General features: G+C 40.2%; 1 long non-coding RNA gene across 1 annotated transcript; it reads left to right on the forward strand.

Annotated features, from left to right (window-relative positions):
• The first annotated feature begins 5,917 nt into the window (after positions 1 to 5,917).
• Positions 5,918 to 9,051, forward strand: LOC141935764 (uncharacterized). The gene is made up of 3 exons (XR_012626620.1): positions 5,918 to 6,042; positions 7,524 to 7,666; positions 8,968 to 9,051. It is a non-coding gene; the product is annotated as an uncharacterized LOC141935764 (long non-coding RNA).
• The last annotated feature ends 4,593 nt before the right edge of the window (positions 9,052 to 13,644 follow it).

Here is a 13,644-nt window from a genome sequence, read left to right on the forward strand (position 1 = left end):
TAGAACTTAATTCCTCTTTAATTCCTTCAGTTGTGCTAGGTTATATGTGCCAGCGTTCTTAGTGTGCTGTGGTGTTTATGTGCGAGACTAAGGCTTCACAGCAGTTCAGGGTGGTAAAAATCTTCACTGCTCCTACTTGAACCGCACATTTCTTTCCTCTGACTTTTATCAACATTAGCATGAACAGAGCTATTTCTAAGACACAAAGACTATGAAACCCTAATACCTCATTGTGGTGGTACTTACTTGTAATCCTACTTGTGGGGCTTATGAATCTCTGTACTTCTAAGGACTTCTGAAGCTGACAGGTGAGTATAGGGAGATGACCTGTGGGTCATTTGCATAAGTGGCAAGTGATCACTCTGAGTTTGTCTCAGCTGGAGAGTGAAGTGTCTGATGGTTTTCTAGCATTCTCATTCAAGTGTTCTCAAGTGATGTTTTTTTAATCTCTTAGTAAAATAGTTAAGAGAAACGGTCACTTCAGTGATTAGTGTTCAACAGTACTTCAATAAACTCATTTTGTTAAACTTGGATTGCAAAAGTAACTGTTAAAAGTTGTGTAAGTTAATTCATCTGGAATTGAACGCTTCATTCTGGAATAATGTCCAGATTTGATTTAAACTTCCTATGTCTTGAACCAATTTTCTTTGAGAGGAGTATTCTCTTAGGCTGCTGGAAAAGTAAGTGTAAAAATAACCATCCTTCTGAAGGCACTGGAAAAGTACTGAACCTTATCTACAGATGAATATATTTCATCTAACATAGTTATCCATGTTTTGAGAAGACTGTTTTACCAATCCATTTATAAATCCTTTCATAGCGTAGATGTTCATATCCTGATGGGATAACATTTAGCTAAGTAATTTTTCAATAACATGGAACTAATTTTAGAAGTATCTTATTGCTGTTTTATTCACCTGAATGTTACTCTTAAATCACAGAATCATCTAGGTTGGAAAGGACCTTGAAGATCATCTAGTCCAACCGTTAACCTAGCACTGGCAGTTTCCAACTACACCGTATCCCCCAGCGCTATGTCGAACCTACTCTTAAACACCTCCAGGGATGGGGACTCCACCACTTCCCTGGGCAGCCCATTCCAATGCCCAACAACCCGTTCTGGAAAGAAATACTTCCTAATATCCAGTCTAAACCTTCCCTGGTGCAACTTGAGGCCATTACCTCTTGTCTTATCGCTCATTACTTGGTTAAAGAGACTCATCCCCAGCTCTCTGCACCCTCCTTTCAGGTAGTTGTAGAGGGCGATGAGGTCTCCCCTCAGCCTCCTCTTCTCCAAACTAAACAACCCCAGTTCCCTCAGCCGCTTCTCGTACGACATGTGCTCCAGACCCTTCACCAGCTTCGTTGCCCTTCTCTGGACATACTCGAATAATTCAATGTCCTTTTTGTAGTGAGGGGCCCAAAACTGAACACAGTAATCGAGGTGCGGCCTTACCAGTGCCAAGTACAGGGGCAAGATCACTTCCCTGGCCCTGCTGGCCACGCTATTTCTGATACAAGCCAGGATACCATTGGCCTTCTTGGCCACCTGGGCACACTGCTGGCTCATGTTTATCCGGCTGTCAATCAACACCCCCAGGTCCCTCTCTGACTGGCAGCTCTCCAGCCACTCCTCCCCAAGCCTGTAGCGTTGCTGGGGGTTGTTGTGACCCAAGTGCAGCACCCGGCATTTGGCCTTATTGAAGCTCATACAGTTGGCCTTAGCCCATCGCTCCAGCCTGTCCAGATCTCTCTGCAGAGCCTCCCTACCCTTGAGCAGATCAACACTCCCACCCAACTTGGTGTCATCTGCAAACTTACTGAGGGTGCACTCGATCCCCTCGTCTAGATCATCAATAAAGATCTTAAACAGTAGTGGCCCCAAAACCGAGCCCTGGGGGACACCACTCGTGACCAGCCACCAAGTGGATTTAACTCCATGCACCACAACTCTTTGGGCCTGGCCATCCAGCCAGTTTTTTACCCAGCAAAGCGTGTGCGACCATCCAAGCCTCGAGCAGCCAATTTCGCCAGGAGAATGCTGTGGGAAACGGTGTCAAAGACCCTACTCAAGTCGAGGTAAACTACATCCACAGCCTTTCCCTCATCCAATAAGCAGGTCAACCCTGTCATAGAAGGAGATCAGGTTTGTCAAGCAGGACCTGCCTTTCATAAACCCATGCTGACTGGGCCTGATCATCTGGTTGTCCTGCATGTGTTGTGTGATGGTACTCTGGATGAGGTGCTCCATCAGCTTCCCGGGCACTGAAGTCAAGCTGACAGGCCTGTAATTTCCTGGATCATCCTTCCGACTCTTCTTATAGATGGGCGTCACATTGGCCAGTTTCCAATCTGTCGGGACCTCCCCGGTCAGCCAGGACTGCTGATAATGATGGAAAGTGGCTTGGCGAGCACCCCAGCCAGCTCCTTCAGCACCCTCGGGTGTATCCCATCAGGTCCCATAGACTTGTGTGTGTCTATGTGATGCAGTAGGTCACTGACTGTCTCCTGGATTGCAGGGGGGTCGTTCTCCCAGTCTCTGTCCTCTGGCTGAGGAGGCTGGATTCCCTCAGTCCAACTAGTCTTGTTATTAAAGACTGAGGCAAAGAAGGCATTAAGGACCTCAGCCTTCTCCTCATCACTTGTTACCATGTTTCCCCCCGCATCCAGCAGGGGATGGAGACTCTCCCTGGTCTTTCTTTTGCTGTTGACATACTTATAGAAACATTTCTTGTTATCCTTGATTGCTGAAGCCAGGGTAATTTCCAGCTGGGCTTTAGACCTCCTGATTTCTGCCCTGCATAGCCTCACTGTGTCTTTGTAATCACTGTGAGTGGCTAGTCCCTTCATCCAAAGGCTGTAAACTTTCCTTTTCTCCCTGAGTTGCAGCCAAAGCTCCCTGTTCAGCCAGGTTGGTCTTCTCTGTCGCTGGCTTCTCTTACAGCACCTGGGGACTGCCTGTTCCTGAGCCATTAACACTTCCTTCTTAAAGAGTGCCCAGCCTTCCTGGACCCCTATACTGTTCAGGATTGTCTCCCAAGGGATCCTTTCAAGCAGGTGCCTAATCAATACAAAGTCAGCCCTTTTGAAGTCCAGGATGTCAGTTCTGCTTAGCCCTCTCCTGGCCTCTCTAAGAATAGAGAACTCTATTATTTCATGATCACTGTGCCCTAGTTGGCCTCCAGCTGCCACATTGTCCACCAGTCCTTCTCTGTTCACAAAGAGGAGATCCAGCAGGGCACCTTCTCTGGTTGGTTCTCTCACCAGTTGCGTCAGGAAGTTGTCTCCCACACATTCCAGGAATCTCCGGGACTGTCTCGCTCTGCTGTACTGTACTTCCAGCAGATGTCTGGGAAGTTGAAGTCTCCCACAAGAACAAGGGCAAGCGATCATGAGATTTCTTCTAAATACTTATAGAATATTTCATCCACCTCTCTGTCCTGGGTGGGTGGCCTCTAGTAGACTCCTACTACAACATCTGCCCTGTTGGCCTTCCCCCTGATTCTAACGCAAAGACACTCTACCCTGTCTTCGCTACACTTGTGCTCAAGGCAATCATAACAGTCCCTAACATACAGCGCCACCCCACCACCTCTCCTTCCTTGTCTGTCCCTTCTAAAGAGCTTGTAGCCATCAACAGGCGCACTCCAGTCATGGGAGACATCCCACCATGTTTCTGTAATAGCCACAACATCATAATTTTCCTGTTTCATCATGGCTTCAAGCTCCTCCTGTTTGTTACCCATACTGTGTGCATTGGTATACATGTACTTCAGATGGGCTGATGTTTTCCCCCTTCCCCCTTCAAATCTAGTTTAAAGCTCTGTCAATGAGCCCAGCTAACTCCTGTCCCATGATCCTCTTCCCCCTCTGGGACAGGTGCATTCCATCTAATGCCAAAAGGTCTGGCGCCCTGTATACCAACCCATGATTGAAAAATCCAAAGCCCTGACTGTAACACCAGTCTTGGAGCCACAAGCTCATCTGTTGAGTTCTCCTGTGTTCTTCTTCATCCATCCCTCCAACTGAAGGGATGGAGGAGAACACAATTTGTGCCCCCGACCCCTTAATCACTTTCCCCAAGGACCTGAAATCTCTCTTCATTGCTTTAGGACTTCTCCTAGTAATGTCGTCACTACCTACCTGAAAAACCAGGAGAGGGTAGTAGTCCTTGGGTCTCACTAGAGTGGGGAGTTTTGCCTTGAGGTCATTGACGCGGCCCCCAGGGAGGCAGCAGACTTCCCTATGAAGCGGGTCCGGTCTGCATATGGGGCCTTCTGTACCCATATTTAAATATTTAAATATTTATCTTCATGTTACATATGCCAAACAGATTATAAAATGATTCAGTAACTTTAACTGTTACAAGTCTACTGAAGACACAGTTTGTTTTTTTAAATTTCCTAAAACTGAAAAGCATTGTGAAAACTAAAACTGAGGGGAAACCTGTAGTGCTAAAATAACCACATACTGCTCATGTCAAATTTTTTTAAAAATGAAACAAACTCCCTGGTGTTTTAGAAACAAACAAAACCAAATGTTTTTCAGAGGCTCCCTTCTAATTAAAGAACAAAATCCTCTTTCCATTTTCTGATGCTGTTATCAGTTGGTATGGCTGTCGGTTATCTGAAATCTCTCAGCACCACTTCACAAGATAGAAGATGTCATTAAAAGACAGCTTAACAATGGCACTGTGCTACCAACCTGTTTTTTATATACTTGTCACCATAAATCCAAATTTACACTTAGATTTATTAATTTCAATTTGGGTGTTGGCTTGTCAAATCTCTTAAAGTCAAAAGTATAGGAAATAACAGAGAGAAGAAAATAGTAAATGTCAGAATGGTTTGACTACAGGCATTTCTAGTTCCCTTCCACAAGTTTGTTTAGTGTTTATTTCACGTTTGAATAGTTACCTCTATCCAGCAGTAGTCAATGCCTCCCTACTGTTAGTCATAGCATTTAAATAGTGGCTGCTTCTGTAATATAGGTAATCATTATTCTTTCCGGAAGAATCCTAGTTAAAATTTGTCATGTTTATTTTCTTAGGATTTTGTGAAAAGTGAGAACAAGAAAATGCAAAACCTGCTATGACTAATTCACCTTCTACAAGCAACAAGAAAATAGTTTGGTTTTGTTCAATTTTGAAGTTAGTTTCTCCTTTCATAAGTCCACCTTTTCTGTAAAGGTGGACTTGTGAAAGGAGCAAACATTCTTATGCAGCAGTATCTTAATCCTTATCTATGTATTTTAATAGGATTCTTAAACACGTACGTTGTCTTCCTACTAAACTTTCTAAGCTAACCAAGGAGAGTCAGTCTGTATTTGCCCAGAACGTGTACTGGCTGCAGCGTACAGGGATTCCCAGGGAAGGATGTTGCATGCTGAGTAGTTATGAAGACTAGTTTGAGCATACTCTTAGCATATGTCATGTTATAGGCAATTCCTTTTGAAGTAAAACTAAGGTTTGTGTCATCTATATGCATGACAACTATAAAAATATGATTTTAGGCCTTAGTAGTAACCTGGGCAGGCTCAAAGGGTGGACAGTAGATTTATTTTCACCATCAGTTTTCTTCTGTTTTATAACTAGAACAGCTAGTCTAATGAAATACTCTAAAACTTTGAATCTACTTTTTTAAAAGAAACTATTTGTTTCCTATATTACTCATGCCCTTAGATGTATTCTGTGAAACTGACAATTTTTTTTCTTTTGGGTATAAAATAAGGTTGTCTACATTGCTTGCTGCGGCAGTATCATTAATGAGCAGAGGTTTCGGTAGCAAAGCTCAAAATGTCAGCTTGAAAATAACATTGAAGCCAAACAAAATGGAATTAAACTTGAAGATAAGTCAACTTTTTGACTTAAACAATGACTGTGTATTTCTGTACAGATGTCTTCTACACAGAAGAAAAGAAAAGAATACCCCTTAAGAAAGCAAGAATCTACTTCACGTAAAAAGTCAGCTAAAAAGAAAGATGGAACACTACAAAAAATTGGAGATTTTTTCCAAAGTTCTCCTGTTATTTTTCACTCTAAAGGTTTGTACAGAATAAATAAGGCTTATTCCATGTTATCTGGGTATTGTAGAATAGCTTTTTTCTACTGTAATCTGTTAATGTATGTGCTGTTAAAGGCCACGTCTGCTGCATCCAGTTGTTCTTTCATTTATGAAACAATGGAGTCTGAGCTGGGGCCTGCTCTGCTGAATCTTGCAGAGTAGAAGAGGCCGACTGGATTACAAGGACCACATGGTTCTAAAGTTTAGGTTAAGTGTGAAAGGTAAGCCAGGTAGAGCGAAAGGATGCAGTGTGGACTATGTGCATATAAATTTATCATAAAAGCAATGATAAGCTCAAAATGTCTGAGTTACTTTGTTCTTGCTTACAGTAAAACAGTTAAAGGCAATTTCAGAAACTTGACCTGTTGATCTAAAAAAATCAAGAGTTGAATTCAAACCCAGATCTGACCTTGTTCTATAAGCAATCTCCCCCCCACTTCCTGTTTTGTTTCTGTGGAAATTGTATTAATGTTTTTTGAAGTATGTATGTAGGAGAGGAAGATTAGTTCTACAGAATCTGAAAGCCAGTATCTCCAGAAAATATGTGGAAGAGTTCAATAAACTAGCTCTGAAGCAGTTAATGGATTTCAAGTTTAAGTATAGCCTTGGGAAAATTAACTGCTAGGACCTTCCATTGAAGAATATATTTTTATTCTTTCCTACAGTAAGACATGATTTCTGAGTTACTGGGTTTTTTTTTAAAAAAAAGATTAAAATTAGCAGAGGGCACAAAGAATCACCAGTGTTAAATTCTAAAAGACACTACTATTTGGCTGGTTAAAACAAGGTTAGTCATTATTCACGATGCACAGTTAAGATAGTGGGATTTCTAACATTTTTCACATTTGTCAGAGTGGTTCCATGAGGACAACATGTCATTATCAATGGAAGCCAAATTCAGAGTAATCAAAATTTCACCCTGGAAATACTTTATTTGAGCAAATGAGGTCTAATTTGTAACCTTTATTACCATGTCCTGTATTTTTTCCCTCCTTTGCATAACTTAGTATTGATTGGGATCTCTTCTTTCCTTCTAGCTCATAAGATGCACACACTCATCTCTTCATAGAGCTGGTACTAGTTTGATAAAACTATACAAGTACATAGAGAAAATTGACTCAACCTTGTGCTTCTGTCAGTACAAAGAAGTTAAGCCTGGTTTTCAATTCCTGTTGTATTTAACATCCAGTGAAATCTGAATCCCAATTGATTTTTTTGGTGCTATTTAAATGTGTCCTTTAAGCTTTTGCATTTGAAGCTATAGAAAACTGTTTCAGGATATAGAAGACTGTGGTAGTCAAATACATACCACTTCTGAATTTTTATGTTTAAATTTCAGACTACATCTGTTTCATTTTTAAACTGATTTTAATAAACCTTTATTCATTAAACCTTTATTCATTAATTTTGAGGCTCATAAAACCAATAAGACATTGATTTACAATAAATTTTTTCTTGTAGCAAAGAAGCTGATGGCAACAATAAGCTCTCCCAAGTCTGCAGAACCAGAAAATGTCAAAGGAAAGGAGCTCAAGCCAAAACGATCTAAGAGAAAGCTGTGTTCAACGGACAGTTCTTGCCCTCTAGATATCCCTGATTCTTCGGTAAGTGATTACGGGTTAGTGTTCTGTCCGCTGTAATCTATTTCTGTAATCTGGGCTTAAAATAAGATATTGGGGGGACAGAACAAACCTGATTGAGTCAAGTTGCAGAAGAGGTTTGAAAGTACTGACTTATTTCTTTTGGTCTTTTCTTCCTGATGTGTTACTTTAATTTTCTCTGTTTTCTCGCTTATCTTCTCTGTGTGTGACTGCTGACTTGTTGTATCACCTATATAGCAGTCATGGCGATATCTTCACATTTGGAGTCTTAGATACCTTAGCTGTGGTATGTGGAGTGTTACTTTTTCCTCTAGTACAGCAGTTGAGTCTTAATTTGTTTTTCCAGTAGTTGGTGTTCATTTAAGAGTAGCATGAAGGGATAACAGAAATAGAGACCATTAAGGAATCCATAGATTTGGAATAGCATGATTGAAACACTGAAGAGAAAGGTCTGCATGTACGATTAACTTTGCAGGGCAAGTGAGCATCTGAGGTAATTTCCGATTCCTTTTCTGCCCAGCTGCTATTAGGGTTACTTTAGGATTTGGATACACCCATGCTTTTCAAAGCACAGTTTCAGTAGTCTTCTGCGTGTGCTTAAATTGCGTTGCCCTGTCTAAACCAGCCTATAGAGAGTCTTATAGGCCAGGGCTTGATGGACTGTTTCTGAAATCCAGCTTTATGGTTTTGTCAGTAACTAAAGTGCTGAGCGTGCTCTGGCTGTTAGAAGTACATCTCTTCATTCTGTTCAGTCCTTTTTCATTCGCTCTGGTGAGCATTTGCCCATACTGAGTTATTCTGTTGACTTTTCTGTAAACTGTATGAATAGATGCAGCAGTAACCAAAATGCTGTCCACAGGAGGCTGAAGGAAATGACAGGAAGGCAGGGCAAAAGAAGCTAAGGAGCTTGGAAGTGGAAGAAAAAGTTAAAGACTGAATCCTGGGAAAGTCAGAAAGCTAAAGAAATTTAAGCTAAAAATATGTTTTCTGAACGCTTCTTGTTTCACAAAATGAGTATTAGAGATAAGAAGTGAGAGCTGCTTTCAGATCACTGTTTTCTTTGGACTTTGATATTTGTTTCAGCAAAAAAAGGGATTTCATATGTTCCCAGTATTTTTTGCTTATTATGATGCACTAAAATGGTGTCTCTGTTCTGGAGACCTCTGACTAGAAGATAATAGGCAAAATTCATTCTGAAAACAGCTTCTGGGAAAAAACATGTTGTTGGTTACATGGGTCTAGAAGTACATGTCATTCGTCACTGAAGAAATGCTGAGTAACTCTTGAAATATCATCTTTTTCAGGTCTTTATAGAAAAAAAGAGAAGGAAAGCGATCAGCTAATCATCAAGCGACAGCTACGCTCAAAAAGAGCTAAATAATCTTGCAGAAGCATGTTTGTATTTTCTTAGTTAAGGCATATTTACAGTGTATTGTTTCAGGTGATTGTATATAGGAAGTAATAGGTACTTAGTCATGCTCCAAAGTGTTTATAGAGATGTATAGAATTGTTCTGATGGGTTACTGTTCTGATTCCATTAAAGTTGAAATACTGTTCAAGAAGTTTGTGTCTGAATATTTTTTTTTTAGGAATGGTGTCTCTGGAAGTGTTCATAATTTATCCATTGTGCAGTAAGAACTATGCCTGTGTGGAATGGTTTAAGTTGTTTTTTTCAGCTGGCCAATATACCAACCATAACTTTTAATGAAAAAAATATGAGTATGCAATAAATTCTGTGAAGTGACAAAAAAAGGAATTGGCACTATGTGGAGAAATATGCTTTTTATCACTGGTGTGGTTTAACTGTCTTTTATTTACTCTTCTAAAGGAATTTATAAGCACAATATTATTTCTTTGGGGATTATAATATCCATAGATAATTATAATCTGCTATTAAAGTGACCCACTCTCAGACATTTGACGTTTTATTCCAACCATCCAGTTCTGCTCAACTAGAACAGCTATATGTAGTAAGGTTTCAGCTTATAATCAGTGACTGAGTAAACATTTAAAACCCTTTTGGTTTCACCAATGTAGCATTTACCTAAGTCACGGGCAGTGACTGTATTTCGTAGGATTTTGCACTGTTTGAGGAACAGTCCTGATCACCTTTCAGAAAGAGCTGAAATTACATTGACAAGGACCTGCTGTTGGCATGGATGGAACAAGACAATCCCAGTAAGTGATCAGGTACTCTAACTTGTTGCTCATGCAGCTTTCTTATTTTTATTTTCTTGAATTAATGCCAACCATACAACACTGTTTTTACGTGGACTATTGGATTATTTTGATTATTACTGCATTTTGGTCTGTCACCCATCATCTATATGATTCTATGATGCCTTTGTTTAAAGAACTCCTTATCAGTCTGTTTTGCACGTGTATAGCACCACAGGAAGAATATCTTGTCTACAGGATTGCATTTTGAGGTTTGGTATTGTCTTGACCACAAAAATTTTTCAGAAATTCTCTGTCAACATTGAGTCTGAGATTTATTTTTTTTTTTGTTCCCTCCTTCCAAGCCATACTGGTTCATCAGCAACAACCAGTTGGTCTGTAGAGGCAGTGATAGTTTGCTCATACAGCCAGATAAGTGCTGCTTATTTTTGATAGTACAGCTGCAACTTTACTGTCCTTTTGAAATGATTCCATGATTTAAGTTATAAGTGGGGTTTTCTGTTTGTTTTCTTGGACTGCTGCTCTCTGTTGTCTTTTGTTTGATTGAAGACAAAAAGAATCAGATTGACTTGAACATGAGATTAAAGTTGTTTTTCTTGAGAGGAAAAAAAGGGACTTTGAATACCTGTTGCAGTTTTGTTTTAACAAATGTGATACCTTTAAAAATGCAAATCAACGTAAAAATGGTCATTAGTATTTCTTTAGTAGAAGTAGTTTTCCTTTCCTCTTTATGTGACTGTAACTTAAATGTGCTGTGAGTCAGTTCAGTGGCAACAAATTCTGACATGGTTTTCTCTGCTGTTATCCAGTAGATTGTCTGAGCATGAAATGTCTTTTCATAAGGATAATGCATAGTTCAGTTCTGTAGATCCTGACTTGTAAGATCAGATTCTCATACTGTCTTTTCTCTAGTTTCATGGCTGTAAAATGGAGTTGTACCCCTATACTCTTCAACAAAGAAAGATTGATATTTTATTCTTTCTAACTTGAAAGTGACAAAGTGAGCCTGATCCACCAATCATTCAGTTCTTCCATTGCTTCAACTTTTTGTCTTCATCTGTCTGTGTGAATGAGAACTTAGATTTCCTTGTCAAGCTTGCTCTTGACATCTTCTTTCTTCCCTCTTTTCGTTCTGTAAAAGAAAGATGTAAAATTCAGGTGATGATCAGATAATTCTAAATAAAAATAAATGCAGTATCTCTTTACAGGCAGGATTTTATACTTTGAGCCCCTTTGTCCTTCCTGAGATCTTCCATTTTCTGCTATCCATGTCCAGATACCTGGATTGATCTTTCAGGGCTATAGAAGAGCACAGCAGTGAAGATTCTTGCCTCATGTAGGTGCTAGTTGCTCATTTTACAGAAGTCTCGTAGCTGGAGACAGTAAATATACAAGGTGAAGTCATATAACAGTCTTAAACAATAGGACAGTACTTGGAATAGTTATTCTTTGTCTTTCTCTTAACATTTTGTCTGGTTTTCTCCATTTTTAGCAGATGTTCTCAGTCAGCTGTTCATCTTGACCCTTGTTGCTTTCTCTGAACAGTTTCAGTTAATTTTAGAACCCATCAGCATGTGCCTGTTTAGCTGGATTGTTCCTTCCATTGTGTATAACCTGGCACTTGCCTGCAGTGAAATTCATATGTCATCGTGTTGTCTTGAATGGCAGTTTGATTGCTTATTAAATCATCAAATGGCCTTATAGCTCTTATTTCACCAAAAAACATCTGCAACATAAGCGCAGGATTGGAAGAATGCTGAATTACTTGATTGTTGCGTGTAGGATTTCTTTATTGATTCAAATGTGTGGAAGTAATAGAAATATCTTCAGCCATTTGACATCTCTGAAATTACTGATTGATAGCTCCCCGTATCAAATACAGTATTTCATAGTTTCAAATAACTTGTGCTTCTTTCTGATTTTGTTGGTAAATAACAAGTGTCAAAACATTTAACAGTTTATTTCAATGACTCTGGTAAATTTTAGTTTAGTTATCTGCAACTAACTAGGAAGAAGAATCTCAAATTAGTCAAGCCACTGTGACACTCGGGGATGCCCCTGTATTTTCCACCATCCACCTTCCCAACATCCACCATCCCACCATCAACCATCACTCTTCCACCACACACCATCCCACATTCTTACATCCACCATCCAACAATCACCATCACACAATCCACCATCCATCTCCCCACCATCCACCATCCAACTTCCCACCATACACCATTCCCATGTGACACCCATATATAAGAAGGGTTAGAAGGATGATCCGGGAAATTACAGGCCTGTCAGCTTGACTTCAGTGCCCGGGAAGCTGATGGAGCACCTCATCCAGAGTACCATCACACAACACGTGCGGGACAACCAGATGATCAGGCCCAGTCAGCATGGGTTTATGAAAGGCAGGTCCTGCTTGACAAACCTGATCTCCTTCTACGACAGGGAGACCTGCTTATTGGATGAGGAGGTTAGTGTCAATCTCAAGAGGAACGCAGCATTTGTGACTCCCAGGCAAGACAGCTACTACACAAGTACCTAAACAAGGAAGTTATAGAAGTAGATGCATTTGAAATGATTGTTCTTACAATTTGCTAACCTGTTCCACACATAACATTTACAAGATAACATTGTTTGAAGTTTGGCAGAAACTAGTTTTAAAAGTATTATTTGACTTACTCTAAGGAGATGCATGCAATGTCTTACTCCACAGGGAAATGTGTACATTACTTCTATCCCGTATTACTTATTTTGGTTTGGGTTTTAGGATAGCATTGGAAAGGACAAAAAAATATTAACACGGGAGGCAAAAGTACCTAGAAAAAAGGAATCCAATCAGATAAAAACCGTTATCTCCTTCCAGTATTAATGAGACCTGGGCAAATGCTTCCAGTAGACAGCAGAATGCCTCGGGGTCAGATTGCAAAAATGAAACACTATAGCTTGAAATGGTCGGTGAGCCCATTGAAGCTGACTCCGATTAACTGCAATCTGCAAATTACTTGAGCAAATATTTCCATTCAAGGAATCTTCAAGTTATTGATCATGTGACATTAGAGGCAAAGTCACAGAAGGGGTGAGAGTGAACAACTTGGAACAAGAGACGTTAACAGAGCTTTCACCTGTACCAAATATTTTATAATATGCTATTATATCACAGAAGCACTTTTTAAAAAAAAAAATACCTTTGGGAGACCTCGGCTGGTCCGAGGGATCAGAATGTAAGTTTGATATTGACCTTGAGCAGATAAACGTGTACCCTTAAGAGGCTTGAAAGTCCCAAGAAGAGCTGAGTAAACAAGAGTAAGGAACTACCAGACCAGAACTGCCTGACCGCAAGGAAAGGAAGGTTATTGAGGGTGCAACAGAGAAGAGGTCATCCAATCATGAACTGTTAGTCTCTAATTAAACCAATCATATATGGATACATACTCTTAATAAAGTTATAAAAAAGCTTGTTAGAACAATAAAGTAGCCATTTTGCACAATTTGGTGTTTGTCGTGTCCGTCTCAACAGCGACACACCATCAGCCATCCACAATGCACCACCCACCATCCACAACCCACCATCCACCTTCCCACCATCCAATATCCACCATGCACCATAAACCATACACCATCCACTATACACCATGCACGATCCTCCATCCCACCATCCAACACCCACCATCCATCTTCCCACCAACAACCATACTAGAATCCAACATCCACCATCCAACTTCCCACCATCAACCATCCCACAATACTGTCTACCACCCACCATCCACCTTCCCACATTACATCATCCACCATCTACAATGCAACTT

The sequence above is a fragment of the Strix uralensis genome, chromosome 28 (assembly GCF_047716275.1).
Source record: "Strix uralensis isolate ZFMK-TIS-50842 chromosome 28, bStrUra1, whole genome shotgun sequence".
NCBI lineage: Eukaryota > Metazoa > Chordata > Aves > Strigiformes > Strigidae > Strix > Strix uralensis.